A 19,904-nucleotide genomic window follows, 5' to 3' on the forward strand; every position below is an offset into this window, starting at 1 on the left:
GAGAGGATACAAAAGTAGAATGGATGGTAGGGAAAGCGTTTCTGAAGGAGAGAAATTTTTTAACGTCGAGTGTAGATTTAAGTGTCAGGAAGTCGTTTCTGAAAGTATTTGTATGGAGTGTAACCATGTATGGAAGTGAAACATGGACGATAGACCGTTTAGACAAGAAGAGAATAGAAGCTTTTGAAATGTGGTGCTACAGATTACTGAAGATTAGATGGTTAGCTTGCGAGGTGCCGGGGCTAGCAGTGTATTTAGCACTAAATTCTAGATTCTACGCATGTAAATGATGCTGTAAGCCCCCCCCCCCCTCCCCCTATTCTAACTCCGACTTTTGCTATTGCACATGGATTAAAAAATATACACGAACTGACTGTAATCAACCCTGCAAGTGGAGTAGAAAAGAGTTTGGCACCTGCAATAATTTAATTTGATAAATAAGTTAAATAAAGGAAGGTTTCATTAACGTAGTGAGAAATGATGGGTTGCTCTACCGATTAACAGAATGAAAGTTCTGTCCAAAATAACAATATGATTTATTAAGACTAAACACAAAATAATAAACAAAAACACATGAAACATTTATAATACATCAAATTGGCTCAAACTGGATACTCAAACAAACGCTGTGAAGGTGAAGTTGTCCCTAAACTAGATTGTGAGGTTTATGTCGAAGTGGTATGTAGAGCCAATTCCTTTCCACTCAAATCTTAAGAGAGACACACAGCTAACCCAACATTAATTGCTGCTACTCAAGACAGAACAAAGTTAGAAAAAGACGAACAGGCGCACTCTGCTGAGCTCTGATTATCACCTAGGAAAATCCCTATCTGCCGGTGCTGCGGACATACATTACCAAACTGTCTTCTTAACTGCCAGAACACGATCTGGCGTACTGGAGGCGATGGCTGGTTGCTTCGACGTCCTCGACCGAAAGGCGAGAGCCAACCACCTCTGAGCACCCGTACAGGCCGAACACAGAACATTCCCGCCTCCACGACAGTGGCCGTGGTTAAACGTTCCAATCAGCAACTCGAAAACCGGCGGAAAATTCCACTCCATTGCCGGAGCACTACCATTCCACCAATGGAGATTCTTGGCGCCAATTTCTGCGCTGATTTTGCTACGTCACAGAGCTATGCCCTGAGCAAGCCAATCACAGTTACTATTTTGCAGAAAGCGCGGGAATTTTCCCGCCACAACTGCCTGGGTACACAAGTCATTCCCACGCCTCGCTGGTAGCCCGCCAGAAAGTTTTTTTGCTAAGTTTCTGCGAAGTAACGGAACCTCTAGCCCAGCCGCTACTTCAGGCCCCAGCGGGCGTGTCTCTTGACAATGTCGGCGTCTGGAAAGCATTCACTCAACTCCCTCACACTTGTCGGCTTAACCCTCTCGAGATCCGCAGAGCCCGCCTGTCACCGGACCACCTGGGTGACGAGAGACGCTGCGTGGGAAGTCCGCGTGTGAAGGAATAGCAACTTTTCACCGCATGCAGTTAGAGACGAAAATCGTAAGATAGAAATATGAGAGGGGGCTCATGCCACCTCTCAAGCTCACGTAGCTAATGAGGAGTATTGAATAGAACTGGGGAGAAGAGAAATTTGTGACACAACCTGACTAGAAGAACGGATTGGTTGGTATAATACATTCTGAGGCATCATGGGGTCACCAATTTAGTACTGGAGGGAAGCGTGAAGGTTAAAAATCGTAGAGGGAGACTAAGAGATGAATACATTAAGCAGATTCAGAAGAATGTAGGTTGCAGTAGTAGTTATCCAGAGGTGAAGAGGCTTGCACAGGATACAGTAGCAAGCAGAGCTGCATCAAACTAGTCTTTGGAGTGAAGACCGTAACGACAACAACACGCGATTTAGAGCCAGCTAAGGTAATTGCGAGTCGTAGCGATCTTAGAGGCACGTGTTGCAATGAAGAATGCATCGAGACTGCCGTCCAAAGATTTACTTTCCGTTCTTCAGCCATTACAACATACTACGAACAGTTGCATTTGCGCTGCACGTATATTTCCTATGAAAAAGGATAAATTTACGCTCATGGGTTGCATTAGAACAGTCAGAAGATCTTAGATGCAAATCATCTTGATTTAACTGATTTGACAGAAGTCGTGGGATAACGATATGCACTTATAGAGACAGTAGTAGTATCGCAAATATAAAGTATAAAAGGCCGGTGCACTGTTGGAGCTGTCATCTGAAGTCAGGTGATTCATGTGGAAAGTTTTCCGACTTGAGTACAAAACGGATATTAACAGAGACTGAACGCGGAATTTCAGTTGGAGCCAGACGCATGGGATATTCCATTTCGGAACTCGTTAGGGAATTCAATATTCCGAGATGCACAGTGCCAAGAGTGTACCGAGAAAACCACATTTCAGGTATTATCTTTCACAACGAACCGTGCAGTGGTCGACAGCCATCATTTAATGACAGAGAGCAGCGGCGTTCGCGAAGAGCTGTCAGCGTAACAGACAAGCAACATTATCTGATATAACGGCAGAAATCAATCTGGGACATATGACGACTGTATTCTTTAGGACAATGGGGAGAAATTTGGCATTATTAAAGTATGGCAGCGGACGACTGAGCCTACTGCCTTTGCTAACAGCACATCACCTGTAGCGCCGCTCCTAGGTTCAACACCATATCGGTTGCATCCTAGACGGTTGGGAAACCGTGGCCTTGTCAGATGAGTTTCGATTTCAGATGGTAAGAGTTGATGGAAGGGTTCGAGCGTGGCGCACTTTCAGGAAGCCATGGACCCAGGTTTTCAACAACGCACTGTGCAAGCTGGTGATGTCTCCGTAAAGGTGTGCGCTGTGTTTACATGGAATGAAATGGGTCCTCTGGTGCAACTAAACCGATCACTGACTGGGAATGTTTATTTACAATTGTCCGCGACTAATTTGAAGAACATTCTGGACAATTTCAGAGAATGGTTTGGTCAGGCATCAAACATTTGAAGGATGTAATCGTGAGGTCATTTCGTGCACAAACTCCTGCACCGCCAATACTTTCGCAGTTACGGACGGCTAATGAGGCAATATGCCTCAGTATTTCTGCAGAGGCATTCCGCAACGTCTTCTTCAGTCCATTCCATGTCGAGATACTGCATTACGCCTGACAAGAGGAGGGTGACATGATATTAGGAGGTATCCCAAGACTTCTGTCACCTCACTATAAACGCCCATTTATTGTTCCTTTGCACTATGAATGTTGAACGACTAATAATTTACTGAAAGTAGTCAGATCGCTTTGTTTTCCATTTATGGGCCATGTTTCACACAAAGAGGGCTTTAGTGCGGCTTGCACAGTTTAAGCACGTTCTCCCTCAAAAAAAAAAAAAAAAAAAAAAAAAAAAAAAAAAAAAAAAAAAAAAACTTCTGAGGTCATCAGTTCCCTAGAACTTAGAACTACTTAAACCTAACTAACCTAAGGACATCACATACATCCATGTCCAAGGCAGGATTCGAACCTGCGACCGTAGCGGTCGCGCGGTTCCAGACTGAAGAGCCTAGAACCGCTCGGCCACTCCGGCCGGCGTTATCCCTCTCATTTCACTGCTATTAGGTTAACTATTTAAGTGAGTTTCTTAATCTGTAACTGAAGGTTTCTGTTTGTGACTATTACTTATGAATACTTGGAATCTCTCCAGCTGCAATTCTTGTCTATTAGCAGCTACATCAAAATAAAACGTGGAGAAGCGAGAGTCAGTGGTTAATTATGTCTGAATGTACGAGAGGAATCTGATTTCTGCGTCACGTTCAGGGCAGGAACTAATAAGGCAGGTTCTGCCTTAGCCAGAGCGTACAGTAGTAGTGGCAGAACTAATACGGTCGCTCCATGTGCGTGTATTAACTGTACACTGAGGCAGTTTGCTTCTCCCACTACACACAGTGTAAGTTTACATTTTGATAAACTTATTGAAAACAAGTATTCGAACTCGACGGACGTGTTGGATTAGCAGGTAGAGAGTCGTCTTTATTCAGCACCAACATTTTTAGTTTCGTGCATAATAATTAGTGTAATGGCGAGGCTTGGAGATGTTGCAGAACGAGAATACCTCCTGGGCCGGGAAAGCTTAAATTTCAAAGAAAAACTGTGCCTGGGTCCTAACAATACTCGGCATGACTCTGGGCGAAATTTTAAGCCGACAATGGCTTGTGTTTTTTAATTGTGAAGGTAGAAAAAGCACTTGTACTTAGCTCCAGTTCCCGTGTAGAGGTGCTGAAAAATGTGCCGTTTCTTTAAAAATTGCTCAACAGTGAGACCAGAAGTCCCTTTACAATTATTAGAGTTTTTTTTTCTTTCAAGGCTTAGAATATTTGTAACTAGTGGGGGCGCTTAGATACCTTTGATGAATAGGATAATTAACAGTGGAAAATATTTGTGCTAAATGTATTACGACTAATTAATAAACTTTTTTAATCAAATGAGCAAACATTTTCTTGTAGAGATCGTCACTCTTGGAGACATTAAACAAAAAGCCGGTTACATTCAATATCTATACCTTGCTTATACTATTGAAGTTAATCAGAATTTTCGAATGTTCTTCCTTCTAATGATAAGTCAATTTATGTAGAGTGTCTACGTAGGAAAACATTTGGGGAAAAAATTACATTTTTTGTGGCATGCAAATAATTGTGTAAACTAAAAACGGGAGGGAAACCATGTTTTTATGTGGAGATACATTTAACTGATGATAAATGAGATGAGTTTACGGTCTGAATCTAGTATATGTAACGAAAACTTATTTTGACAAAGGGGAAGGAGGGAAAGGTTGAATCTCCCTTCGTTAGTCTGCAGCTTCTCATTTTCAGATAGCCTACTTTCCAAAGCTTTACCTGGCTGACGAATATTTCTTTTTCACACTGCTTGCAAGTGATTTTGTATACACCATTCTGTGCCAATTGCTGTAATTTGTTTTATATTGATTAAAATTTTTGGTATACGTATGTTTAGTTTCTGTAATTATTTGTATGCGACAAGTAAGTGCCTTCTTGTGTGAATACTTTGTGTGGTTTTTGTATCTTTTGTACAACTAATATCTCTTTTGTATATGTTTGCAACAATTATTTGTCATCTGAAGATGGCCTAGAAAGCAGAAACCCGATTGGTGGCCAAGTAAATATAAATTTGTAGAACAATAGGTAGTGTTTTTCTTTTTAATATTAAAATAATTGTGACACCAGACTCAGTGACGCCACTAAAATTACGAGTAATTACTGTTTCGAGAACTGCACATGGCCTGAAACCGGAATAATCTAGGCTATTTAAAACAAAGAATATAAATTTTCTACGTTGATATTGCATCTTCGTTAGTTCACGTAAAAGTAATTAAACTAACTTTTCGTTACAAGGTTTACACCTAACATCCGCAACGAAATCTTCTACGCATTTTACGAAAGTCTTATGTGTAAGTCTTCGCTAAAACACTGCTAAACAAATCATTTGATTTGTTTCATGCGTCATTTAAGAGTACAGATATCGATAAGGCTACGATGTATCCAATCTTGTCTCTGTCGGTCTATTATGGCCAGGGGACATTGGCTGGTACTTATTTCTCGATTCAAAGAACTTTACAACAGTCGTATATTTTGGGTTATTTTATTTTATATATCAAGCATCAAATGCTTGATATATAAAATAACCGAAGTATTTGATATATAAAATAAAATAACCCGAAATATACGGCTGTTAGTTAAGTTTTTTGAATCGAGAAGAACCGTATCTTAGTCATCTCTGCCGGACCCAAGATGACAAGTGAGTGGGGATGCCTCTTGCCCGGTGACTGCACTGACCTCTTGGCGGCTGAAGAAAAGAGGTGCAGGCAGTTAGTCTACAGGATCGGCCCTTGCAGTGAACAAGTAGGATTCGGAACGTCGAAACGATGTTGCGGTAGGGACAGGGAAGATTAGTACTCTACAAAGTGGTACAGTATATTTTTTTGTTCATTGACAGAACGGAATCAAAAAGGGAAATGGTTAACTCAAGTGATAGAATGAGTGGTTTGTGTACTGTGTGTGTGTGTGTGTGTGTGTGTTTGTGTGTGTGTGTGTGTCCTCTGAGTGGGCTTTATACTGATGTAGAGGTTCTGCGACCATTTAGGTTATATATTTTGATACTAGCAAATTCACTCATCGAAACCTATAAGGCACTTCCCGTTGGCCTAGAATCACGAATTTTCACAAGAAGCATCGTTTCACAATGCAAGTAAAGGAAAAAATCCGAAAACTGTTAATCTGTAATCACTCGATTATAATCAACAGAGACTATTTGGGACAGCAGGTGAAACACAGCAATTAATATCCCCACGATTTGTTAACTTAACTGTCTAATAGGCGAGTGGCTTCTACATCAGTTTCCATACTCTGCAAGCTACTGACAATTGCCTGGCAGGGGGTGCTTCCCTCTGAACCAGTTATCAGGACTTCTTCCAGTTCCAGTCACGTATGACGACTGTTTAAGTGTCTCTGTGCTCCCTGTAATTAACGTAACCGTGACTTCCTTACGGGAGCGATACGCAAGGGTTGTAGTATATTTCTAGATTCATCACTTGATACTGATTACTGAAGTTTTCTGAATAGGATTTGACGGGTTAGTTGGTTCCTATCTTCAAGAGTGAGCCATGTCGGTTCTTTCAGCATCTTCGTGAGACTTTCCCACGCGGCCGCGGTGGTCTAGCGGTTCTAGGCGCTCAGTCCGGAACCGCGCGACTGCTAAGGTCGCAGGTTCGAATCCTGCCTTGGGCATGGATGTGTGTGATGTCCTTAGGTTAGTTAGGTTCAAGTAGTTCTAAGTTCTACGGGACTGATGACCACAGATGTTAAGTCCCATAGTGCTCAGAGTCATTTGAACCAAGACTTTCCCACGGGTCAAACAGACGTGTGACCATTTGAGATGCGCTTCTCTGTATATGTGCAGTACTCATGTTAGTCCTATCTGGTACAGACCCCACGCGCTTGAACAGTATTTTAGGATGAGTCACGCGAGTGATTTCTAAACAAAACAATTTGCATTTTCTTAGTATTGTACAAATAAACCTAAGTCTGCCAACTGCTTTACCTGCGGTCGAGTCTATGTGATCGTTCCATTTCATATCCCTAGAGATTTTACAACCAGGTATTTATATGATCTGACCGATGCCAACTGTGAATCATTGATACTGTAGTCATAGCATACTATGTTTCTCCGTTTTATGAAGCGCACAGTTTTACGTTATTGTATATTTAAACTACACCCTCTGTACACTGCGGATTAAGCTAATCTCTGCACTACTTTAACCTCTTCTCATGGTCTGGCAATATTTTTGCAGATTTTTCCAGAGAGTTGTTCATAATACTAGCGTTGCCGGATATGTAATTCTTCCAGACTTCTAATAGTCGATTCCCCCCCTCCCCTTCTTTATCTCCTCCTTTCCTTCATCCCCTCTCTATCCATCTCCTCCAGTCCCTTTATCTGTCTATCTCCTTCCCCTCCACCTCTTCCTCCTCCTCCTATTTCTGTCAGCTTGCTTCTTCCGCTTTCATCTCCTACTTTCTCCTGTGTGCATCTCCCTCTCCATTTTCTAATTCCACCTTCTCCTCCCTCACCTCTTTGTCCATTCCTCCCTCCCCCTCGTTGTCTGTCCATCACCTACCTCCTCCTCTCTGCACGTTACTTCGCTCACCCCAATAGGAGGCTGGTGGAGCTTACCCTCACACTATTTCATTCCATCATTCCAAATTGTAGCTAATATGTGTACCAAATTTGGTTGAAATCGGGCCACCTACACAAGTATCAAATGGACTTTACATATGTTTAACATAGTTAACACACATTTATACGAATATTTTATCTACATATCTAGCAAATTTCGTCCTGCATTTTATTTTCCTACTGCTCGATGTTTATGAAATCGTATCTGCTGATCTATGTGCTGTACAATGAAGTAATTTTACAGGGACATCCAGTGGTACATGTGGCTACTGTCGGCAAAATGTTTTGCGGATGGAGTTGATAGCAACGATGTAATAAATTTGATCGTCTTGAGTGATGCTGCAGTTTTCAGGTACCTCAGTGTTTATAACATTATATATGCTAACTACGTGTCGTATAATGATATAATTTTTCTGGTACTTCCACTGGTATACGTGAACACAGTCTGCAAAATGTCTTGAATACTGTTAGTAGTAAAGATGTGACAGTAATGATAATGCTTGTGTGTAGGCTTGGAGCCCCACCTGCGGAGAGCCCGGCCGACTGGTGCAAGTCTTTTCAGCTGACGCCACTTCAACGAGTTGCATATCGATGGGGATAACATGATGGTTAAGAAACACAGCACCCAGTCCCCGAGTGGAGAAAATCTCCGGTCTGGCCGAGAATCGAACCCGGCCCCTCGCGTGGCATTCCGCCGTGCTGACCACTCAGCTCTGGATGCAGGCAGTAAAGAAGTAATAAATTAATACTTTATGCGGCAGTTTTATTGCTTGAGCAGCGAAAATGTAATAAGCAATAAACTTTTCTCCTTTCACCATTTTGTGGGGTTCGTCAGCGACAGAAAGTTTTATAAAGGTATGAATGCGTTAAGCTCGTTGCAAGTGTCTAAGTGCTCTCATTCTCAAATACTGGATCAGTAAAGCATGGATGTTCGCGCATTGTGTGCTACGTTATTTTCCACATCCACCGCCAGCCCACTCCACCCCTTTGGTGGATAGATGATTGCTGTTCCCACAGCTCCGATTTCCACACAGTATGTGATACGTACAAAAACAAAACGAGGATAATGGAATATAGTCGAATTAAGTCGGGTGATGCTGAGGGAATTAGATTAGGAAATGAGACACTTAAAGTAGTAAAGGAGTTTTGCCATTTGGAGAGCAAAATAACTGATGATGGTCGAAGTAGAGAGGATATAAAATGTAGACTGGCAATGGCAAGGAAAGCGTTTCTGAAGAAGAGAAATTTGTTAACATTGAGTATAGATTTAAGTGTCAGGAAGTCATTTCTGAAAGTATTTGTATGGAGTGTAGCAATGTATGGACGATAAAGAGTTTGGACAAGAAGAGAATAGAAGCTTTTGAAATGTGGTGCTACAGAAGAATGCTGAAGATTAGATGGGTAGATCACTTAACTAATGAGGAAGTATTGAATAGGATTGGCGAGAAGAGAAGTTTGTGGCACAACTTGACTAGAAGAAGGGATCGGTTGGTAGGACATGTCCTGAGGCATCAAGGGATCACCAATTTAGTATTGGAGGGCAGCGTGGAGGGTAAAAATCGTAGAGGGAGACCAAGAGATGAATACACTAAGCAGATTCAAAAGGATGTAGGTTGCGGTAGGTACTGGGAGATGAAGGAGCTTGCACAGGATAGAGTAGCATGGAGAGCTGCATCAAACCAGTCTCAGGACTGAAGACCACAACAACAATGTGATACGTGTGGCTAGTTTGGTCGAAATCGATCCAGTGATATAGGAGGACATGTGCAGCATACCTACTGATAAACATACATACATTTTTATAATATGTAGGATGCATCATCAATGAAGACCCTGAATCCAAGATAATATTCTGCCTCCTCCCTACCGAAAAATGATCAGTATTGGTACGGCATTCCCGAAGAAACTTGTGGACGTTCCTCGTCGAACAGAGACCGGCACTAACAAGGTTGGAAGCGTTGTTACATTCTACTCGCCTGATATATTCAAGGATTCTCACAAAGGTAGGCGTGCCGCCAATCATATCGCGCGTGCATTGTTAGTGACTGGTGAAAGGAAGCGTGTATTCTTGGATACACACTTTGTGTCGTAATAATGTAGAAATGCATTTTCAATGGCGTCCTGGAAGTTATCCGGTTGAAGTGTCATCGGAGGAAAAGGCATTTGGTTAGTGGACTGAAATAACGCCGGTGGACGCTCGTGGGAAAGACTGCTGAGATCGATATGACAGAGTCGATTGTTAGGAGCCGCCAGTAGCGCGGCCGCGGCCTTTTGTGGCGCGCAAGTTCCTCAGGAACGTGGCGTTATATTGCGAAGCGAGCGCCGCCGCGGGCAGAGTGCGCCCCGCCGCTCTCGCTCTTTCCCTTTCTTCTTGCGTGACGGTGGCGGCAAATCCCGAGGGATAACAGTCGCAAACTCGGCGCACAAAGCCGCGGCCACCTGGGGTATGGTAATGGCCCCGGCCCCCCCTCGCCCCCCGGCCGCTTGCTTATCACGATAAACTGGTTATCGCCGGCAGGCGCCCTGGGACTCCTGGGGGTGGGGACGGGAGGGGAGGGGAGGCAGCAGGAATACAGCGCCGAGGGTCGCAGCCGGCAAAAGCGACGCCGCGTCCGCGTCGGGCAGCGCGGGGAAGAAAGTGGATTCTCGCCAAGGGCGGAAGGCAGGCAGGAAGGAAGGAACGGGGGCCACGTCGTAATGAAGAATACTTTCTTCCGCTTTTCCGTTTCCGACTCTCACTCTGGAGCGTAGGCACTGTTATAAGTGGCATTTGTGAAGCTCTTGCATCTTTTTTAACCTTGTGGTGATGGTTTTTGTTAGTTCCAGGCTGTGAATAGAACTGTTATTATATATAAATCTGAGTTACGCTGACAAGGTCGCATTGAAAGCATTGAAGTTAGCCAATCAGGTCGTCGCAGGTGCAAATTGAAGCAGCCTGCCGCAGACGTGTCGCCGAACTTGTTCTTCGTAATCTTTCATCGAACCGAACAAACTAAGCCTTTGCTCGCCTAGCTTAAATTCATCACTAGCGAAATGATTGGTAATGAGAATTTAAATATTGCTAAACAACTCGTAAACGGTGCAACATATAGTTCTTTCTTAACAATTATTTCTCGGCACAAACTCACCTGCAACACCCCTGCAAGATTTTCGGACTATTTCCAATCACTTGCAGCTAACGAACTAGTGGGATAACATATCCAATTGTAATAATTACTGTAGCAGTAAAAGGGGTTCCCATTGCCGTTGGAACAGGAGATGCCAACTGCCGTCCGTGGCAAATGAATTTCTTAAGTTCCGTCTGCGTCTTATCACTGCACATTTATGCTAGACAGCTTTTCCGAGGCCCTCTTGGCAACCACACCGTTTTTTTAAGAAAGCAGGAATCTCTCTGCCAACATACTGCCGAACACAGTAAATGGCAACATACAGCCGCCTGTGTAAAAATAAACTCTATTCCCCGTAAAGCGCCCAGTGTCTCCCGTTGTTAATATGACAATGCGACTGCGTGCACTATTTTGTACGTAAACATGGCGCGCATTGTCACTGTAAGGTGAGATAGGTTGCAGCACCAAGTGGATACGTGAATTGGTGTATACCATACCGATGTAAATTGAACACTGAGTCAGTTCCGTGAGGCACGAAGCAGGCTACAACTACCTCTTAGTGGTCGCTCGCAATGAAAAACATCAGGCGATAACCGCCATATACAGACCATTGTAGCAGGTGTTTAAAGGACAATATCACAGAACTGTGTGCTGCCCCTATAGAGGGCTGCGACCATGCGAAGGGAATATAGAAGTTCTACATGATCAATAAGATTCATACCATTCATTACGAGGGACAATACAAACATTTTCCACCAATTCCGCCCCCTCCCCCTAAAGAAAATAACCGTGGTACGAAATGAAAATGGGCAAGGGAACACCTGAAATGGAAGATGAATCACTGGGGTTCGGTTCTCTTCACTGATGAGTTTACGATTTAATTGACACCTGACGATAATTGCAGGATGGGGGAGACGACCACGTGCCAATGCACGTCTCACATACTCAGTCACACGGTGCCAGTAGGCAGGTCGGGAATTTATAAACGAACCGGCTATGTGGACTTGCCGACTGTGATGTTTCCGACGTTGTAGGTGCTACAGGTACCGCGCCGCTTTCGATCAACCGTTTTGCACCGTAGAATTTACGACCAGTGTCCGCTACAATTGATTTACCCCGCCATTTACGGGCAGCTGGATGTGCTGTCACCGTCAGTCAGACAGTGACCTGGGGCCTTAGCTTCCTTCCAGTTCACTGTGCTACTTGAGTTCTGTAAATTATGTTCAATGGAAGTAATTACAACAATGTCCGCCAGCGTAACTGAGTGGACAGCGCGCCGACTTATCAAGCCGATGGGGCGGGGGGATTCGATTCATCGCTGGGGTGGAGTTTTACTCCGCTCAAAGACCAGGTTTTTGTATCGTCTTCATCATCATCATTTCATTCTCTTCGACGCGCAAGTGGCGAAAATGGCGTCACCTCAAAAGACTTGCACCAGGCGATCAGGTCTACCCGCCGGGAGGCCCTCGCCACACTACCTTTCATTTCATTACAACAATGAAAGGGAAGCCGTTTATTCTCGTCGATGATCATTACTACTGGATGCACAGAAGATGTGCTGAGTACGAAGTGTTCATGTGTGAATTCCGAACGGAGTAATTACCGTGGTCGTTTAAAAATTGCATACGACAGAATCATGGTTGAACAGCAACAATCTTGACCATATGACGAAACAGATGTGCAGGTAAAATAACGTATGCATAAATGCAGGAAAAGAGTAAATGCAGAAAAATAGACTGTTTTCCAAATTTTTAAAGCGAAATTTCAAGATTTGCAAGGCAGAGGTCTAAATTTCGCCGGAAAGATGCAAAATCAATAGAACTCGAAGTGGAGCTATAGGGACGAGCCAGAACCTATGCTCTAGTTCGGAGATTTAGCTGAACGGAAAGATACTGAAATTAATTGAAGATGATAGCGTTTTGATAACTGACGACGGGTCTGTTCCAGAGAAAAGGCTTCTGGTCTGATCTTACGGGCGGCACATTTGATAGTTGTTCGAAACAGTTCAAACAACTATACACACCATACGTCGACGTCGAGAGCACAGAAGAGGAGACGAAGTTTTTACTGTTTTATTTGCTTTCTTCCCAAACAAAATTCAAAATACGTGTGAAAGATTTTTTCAGCTCTGAACAATAAGATGCCCGGGAGATCATTGAATACTGCAGTGTTAGACTTTGATAAGGCGACAATTAAAGCTATTTTGACTTCACCTAATACGTTTGGAAGAAAGTACAAGAACTGAGAAGCAAGTGTGGAAGAAAAATTCGACTGTTTGGCCACATTCGTGCTGCGGTGGCACATCTTCCACTTAACAGTGCTGATGAATCGTAGCCATTTAAATCTCGGTATAAGGTTAAAACATACCAACTGTTACCCACGACAGCTCTCGAATACTGAAGCCAAGTGGTGCATGAGGAGGGCATGGGCAGGAGCGCTATTAAATTAGCTCTACATTATACAACGTGGACAATCTACAACAAATTTAATAATATTTAACATGGTTTATGTTCACTGATTGTAAAAGATGTCCCATTTCATATATCGCCCTCTTAGGGGCATTTTTTTGTCCGCCTCCGGTAGCTAAGCCGGCACGGTGGCTCAGCGTGTTCGGTCAGAGGGCTGGTTGGCCTCTGTAAGAAAAAAAAATGAGTGGGAGATGTCATGTGACGATCGCAACGACCAAACTCAACGATCTAAAAAAAAAAGAACAAGTCGTCAACGCGACAGAATGTCAATCCTAGCCGGCCGCGGTGGTCTAGCGGTTCTAGGCGCGCAGTCCGGAACCGCGCGACTGCTACAGTCGCAGGTTCGAATCCTGCCTCGGGCATGGATGTGTGTGATGTCCTTAGGTTAGTTAGATTTAAGTAGTTCTAAGTTCTAGGGGACTGATGACCACAGATGTTCAGTCCCATAGTGCTCAGAGCCATTTGAACCATTTTTTTGTCAATCCTAAGGGCCCGGGTTCGATTCCCGGCTGGGTCGGAGATTTTCTCTGCTCAGGGTCTGGGTGCTGAGTTGTCCTCATCCCCATTGACGCGCAAGTCGCCGAAGTGGCGTCAAATCGAAAAACTTGCACCCGGCGAACGATCTACCCGAAGGGAGGCCCTAGTCACACGACATTTTTAGGGAAATTTTAATTTTTTTTTCACTTTGTGAAATAGTTATGTTCTTCCGCAGGGTCAAGATATTTCCATACCAAATTTCGTCGAAATCGGTTTGGAGGTTTAGCCGTGATAACATCACAGAAAAGGTTACTTTCGCATGTATTATATTAGTATGGAAGTAGGGGCTTTTGGACTAAAAACGTTAAATTTCATTCAATCAGTGTTATATTGAAAATGTGAAGAATAAAAGTGTTTTCACAAATATGATAAAGTTAAAAAATCTTAGGATAAATAGCTTTTTCAAAAAGTAAAACATGTTTCCCTAATTTGCAATACATACTTCAAATCAATAAATAGCCTGTGCTACACACTTTCTAAAGTAACCTATGTTTTTCCTCAGTGCTGTAGCTGTCTGCATGGCAAATTTCATGAAGATACGTTCAGCCGTAACCTGCACGACCGCCCACTTTGGCTAGTGCATCCCGTTCCTTCCCCCAAGACAAGAAATGTTCTGCCCCGAGAGTTTCAGCGAGTGATAACCCAGGAAATTTCGCGATGAGTTGCGAGCTGTGCTCAGCAAATAGCAAGCGAAGATGCTATTTTCGGCTGGATTGTTGAGCTGTAGCTTCTCAGCAAGACTCCGCCGTTGGCCTCTACCCATACTGTAGGTCTTGTGGTGTGATGCAACGTATTACTAGTTACTCGATACCTATTTAATATAATGTTGCCGAGCGGTTGGAGGCGCTTCAGTCCGGAACCAATCTGCTGCTACAGTCGCAGGTTCGAATCCTACCTCGGGCATGGATATGTGTGATGTCCTTAGGTTAGTTAGGTTTAAGTAGTTCTAAGTCTAGGGGACTGATGACCTCAGATGTTAAGTCCCATAGTGCTTAGAGCCATTTGAACCATTTATTTAATATAAGCATCACACAACGCTAGAAGTGGTGTTACATGATATTAGGTGTTGTGTCCGCCAGGACAAGAAATATTCTGCCCCGAGCATTTCAGCCAGTGATAACACAGGAAATTTCGCAATGAGTTACAAGGCCGAGCTTTGCTCAGCCAATAGCAAGCGAAGATGCTGTTTCCGGCTGGGTTGTTAAGCTGTAGCTTCTCACCAAGACTCCGCCGTTGGCCTCTACCCATACTACAGATCTTGTGCTGTAATGCAACATATTACTATTTACTCGATACTTATTTGATATAAGGATCACACAACGCTAGAGGTGGTGTTACATGATATTAGATGTTGTGTCCGGTGATGACTTCTTTTTTTTAGTTTGCTTCTGAAGGAAGCAGTGGTAGCGTATTCGTTGGTACTGAAGGAAGAGTCAGCAAGTGTGTAGCAGTATAATTACGTGATTACAGCAACTAGTGAAACTGTTTGAGGGTGAGGCGGAACATGACGTGTCAGCAGTGCTCAGCCAGTGTGTTTATCAGGCAGCCTATGGCTGCTGCGACGGCCGTGCAAACTGGGGCGCCCACTACGGCGGAACAAACAGGCGATCGGCGCTGCGCGGTCGGGCCGTGCCGTCCTTCCGCTCTGCCTGCACACAGAGCCGACCGCCTCTTAAAGGGAAGCGGCCGGCGGGGCGGCTGCCGTTCCGAACCACGGCTCCAACCCAGGACCACAGTTGCCGTCTTTAATATCTCGGATCAGAGGCAAGGAGATTGTAAGTGCAGAAGCTGTCATTAAGGATAAAGCTGCAGGCTCTCTGCTGGCTCATCGCTGGTCAGGTAGGCATCTCGCTTCCCCTTAGGATCCGAGCAGAACACGTGGGCAGGGGTTTGCTACTTATTGGGAGCTCCAATGTTAGGCGCATTAAGGAGCCCCTTAGGAAGATAGCGTTCAGGGCTGGAAAGAGAGCCGATTTCACCTCGGCTGTCGAATGGGTTCTCAAGCCATCCTTAATTCTTACAAGCTGTTGGCGAAGGTGGTGAAGACTGCTGGCCCCGCACGTGGGGTGCAAGCAGAGTCGCAATTTGCGGCATCGTTCCCAGAGTTGATCGGAGCCCTTTATCTTGGAGCCGTGTGGAGGGTTTCAACCAAAGGCTTCGTCGTCTCTAAGACGGTCTCGGCTGCATATTTTTGCAGCTGCGTTATCGAGCGGGCATTTGTACGACTCCCCTTGATAGGTGAGATGTGCAGCACACAAAGGAAGCTGTTGCTCGGGTAGCAGAGTACTTGTAGGTCTCACAGGCTTATATATTTTTTTCTTTTTTTTGGGCTAGGCGGTAGTTTGATGTACTCTCATGAACAGTCGATACCCTTATAGGGAAATCCGACGGCGTTCAGAGTAAAGAAAATTCGACTGCAAAAATTTTATCAGTAAACTGTCAAAGTATTCGTAACAAAGTTCCCGAATTTGCTGCCCTCCAGTAAAGTTCTCAGCCTCAAATTATTCTCAGGGCTCAGAGCTCGCTAAAGTCCGAAGTAAAAAGCTCTCAGCTATTCAGTGAGTCTTGGCATGTTTAATGGAAACACAGATTAGAGCCGTAGGATGGGGAAAGCTCATTGCAGTTGACAAAAATATTGTCTCTACTGAAGCTGAAATTGAGTGCGTAGTGAAGTTGTCTGGTCATCATAACAAGGCTAGGTGTAGCCATATTAATTGTTGGATGTTTTTCCCGACCACCCGACCCCGCTGTGACAGTTGTAGAGTCATTCAAAGAAAGGCTCTAGTCAGTTGCCCATAAATACCCAGATTATGCAGTACTAGTTGCTAGTGACTTTAAACTTCCTAGTATAGACTGGGACGTGTTTGGATTCATTGCAGGGGGTACACACAAACAGCCTAGTGAAGTACTTTTGAACACGTTTTCAAAAAATTACCTTGAGCAGCTAGCTCGGCAGCCAACAGACCGGACCTTACCAATGCCGTCAATAGAGACGGGTCATGATCATGATGTCATCATAGCGACTATAGTTATAAAGGTTAATAAATTAGTCAAAATGACTAAGAGAGTGTTTCTACTAGTAAAAGCAGGGCCAGTATAGAGACGAGGATTAGTGATCATGATGTCGTCACACCAGCTACTGTTACGAAAGTTAATAAATCAGTCAAGACGGCTAGAAGAGTATTTCTGCCAGAAAAAGCAGATAAGCAGTTGTTAGCATCTCACTTAGACGATGAACTGCAGTCCTTTAGTTCCAGAGTGATGGCCATAGAGGAATTAGGGGCAAAGTTTAAACAGATTGTAAATCCTGGACAAGTATGTGCCTAGTAAATGGACTAAGGATGGAAATGACCCATCGTGGTTTAGTAACGAAGAGGAAAATGCCGAGGAGGCAAAGGCTTTGCACTCTCGGTTCAAAAGAGGACGCGCAAATGACGACAGGCAAAGCTTAGTAGAGATTAGTGCGTCTGTGAAAAGATCTATGTGCTAAGCTTACAACAACTACCACCGTCAAACTTGGCTAAAGATATGGAGGAGAACCCGAAAAAATTGTGGTCCTATGTAAAATCACTAAGCGTGTCTAAGGCTTCCATTCAGTCACTCGTTGACCAGTCTTCTTTGTCAGTAGAAGATAACAAAATGAAGGCCAAAGTTTTAAATTCAACGTTTAAGAAATCACGCAGGAGAATAGTGCAAACGTACCATCGTTTGAACATCGCACAATCCCCTATAGATAACACAGTAATAAGCATCCCTGACGTAAAGAAACAACTGAAAGAGTTGAAAACAAATAAGGCTCCAGGTCCGAATACAATCTCAATTCGTTTTTACAAAGAGTATTCTATGTCATTGGCCTCTTACTTACTTTGCATTTATCGCGAATCTTTTGACCAGCGCAAAGCGCCAAGCGATTGGGAAAAAGCGCAGGTGACTCCTGTACATAAGAAGTTTAAAAGAACACAGACTCGCAAAATTATTGACCAATACCCTAACATCGGTTTGCTGCAGAATTCTGGCGCAAATTCTGAATTCGAATATAATAAGTTTCCTAGAGACCGAAAAGCTCATGTCTACGATTCAGCCAGGCTTTATAAAGCATCTACCGAGCGAGGTGGCGCAGTGGTTAGACACTGGACTCGCATTCGGGAGGACGACGGTTCAATCCCGCGTCCGGCCATCCTGATTTAGGTTTTCCGTGATTTCCCTAAATCGCTCTAGGCAAATGCCGGGATGGTTCCTTTCAAAGGGCACGGCCGACTTCCTTCCCTAATCCGATGAGATCGATGACCTCGCTGTCTGGTCTCCTTCGCCGAAACAACCAACCAACCTATAAAGCATCTCTCGTGCGAAACCTGGCTTGCTCTTTTCTCTCATATACTGCGAACTATGGATGACGGGCAACGGGCTGATCCATATTTCCAGATTTTCGAAAAGCATTCGATACGGTACTCTAAAGCAGACTGTTAACGAAAGTATGTGCATACGGAATAGGTTCCTGGGCGGCGAATGTTTAACGGAGACAAGGGTTACATCAGGGTATGTAGATAAGTGACTTGGGAGACAGGGTGGGCAGCGGTCTGCGGTTGTCTGCTGATGACTCTGTGGTGTACAGGAAGGTGCTGATGATAAGTGTTTATACAAGACGATCTAGACAAAATTTCTAGTTGGTGTGATGAATGGCAGCTGGGTTCAAAAATGGTTCAAATGGCTCTAAGCACTATGGGGCTTAACATCTGAGGTCATCAGTCCCTTAGACTTAGAACTACTTAAACCTGACTAGCCTAAGGACAGCACACACATCCATAACTGAGGCAGGATTCAATCCTGCGACCGCAGCGGTCGCGCGGTTCCAGACTGTAGCGCCTAGAACCGCTCGGCCACCCCGGCCGGCACCGGTACGTTCGATCAGCATGCAAGTGTTACGGATATGCTTCGAGAGCGGTTCTCCCTGGAGAGAGGAAGACATTCATTTCAAAGAACACTACTGAGGAAGGTTAGATAATCGGCTTTTGACGCTGACTGCAGAACGACCCTACTGCCGCCAACATACATTTCGCGTAGGGACCATAAAGATAAGATACGAGAAATTAAGACTCATTCGGAGGCGGATAGAAAATTCTATTTTTCCTCGCTCTGTCTATGAGTAGAACAGAAAAGGAAATGACTAGATGTGGTACATCGTTCCCTCCACCACGCACCGTACATTGGATTGTGGAGTATGTATGTTGATGTAGAACCCGTACTGTGCGGCTGTTCAAGTCGTTTATTAACTGCATTACTTACTGTGTGTGTGTGTGTGTGTGTGTGTGTGTGTGTGTGTGTGTGTGTTTGTGTTTGTGTTTATGTTTCGTTCCCGCCAAAAATTTGGTTAGTTATTGTACAGGAGAAAGAAGCAGTGGTATGGATGCACACTTTAAATATGAAGCGTCAGCACTGTTGATACTTCGAGCTCTATTGACATCGGAGCTCTCCTCAAATATTTCAGCACAGTAATTGCTACCTTTCACAGAAAACAGTTTCACTAACAGCAAACTGCCTCTCTTATCGATAGCCACCCTATTCACTCGCGTTATGGCTTGTCAAATGACAATGTGGATGTCATACAGTCATACAACCAGTGTACACAGGCATTTTTCCACCTGCTGGCCAACACTGCAACCAATTTTTGCAGCGTTAATCGATTCCGCATTAACGCGTTAGCACATCTTCAAGCCTTGTGATAATTGCAGCACACGCTGGACCTACGTGAGATAAAAGAAGCAGTGAAATGGAAAAGAGACAAATGAAAAAATAGTGAGTGACCTCCTCATTATTTCAAAAGTAATCGCGGTAACTATTAATACTTTTATCCCCTGTCAGACAAAATGGTCAGTGCCATCATAGAGAAATCCTTGCTGTTGTTTACGAATCGATGATTATACCCAGGCGTGCACCTCTTCGTCCGAAGCAAATCGACAGCCAAAAATTTGTAAATCGCACTGGAAGGGATCACGACTGTGTGGAAGACGTGTAAGGGTTTCCCAAAGAAACTTCTGCAGCTTAGTCCAAACGCCCAGGAAAGTTGACGAGCGGGATCATTC

This window comes from Schistocerca serialis, chromosome 1, assembly GCF_023864345.2.
Source record: "Schistocerca serialis cubense isolate TAMUIC-IGC-003099 chromosome 1, iqSchSeri2.2, whole genome shotgun sequence".
Lineage (NCBI taxonomy): Eukaryota > Metazoa > Arthropoda > Insecta > Orthoptera > Acrididae > Schistocerca > Schistocerca serialis.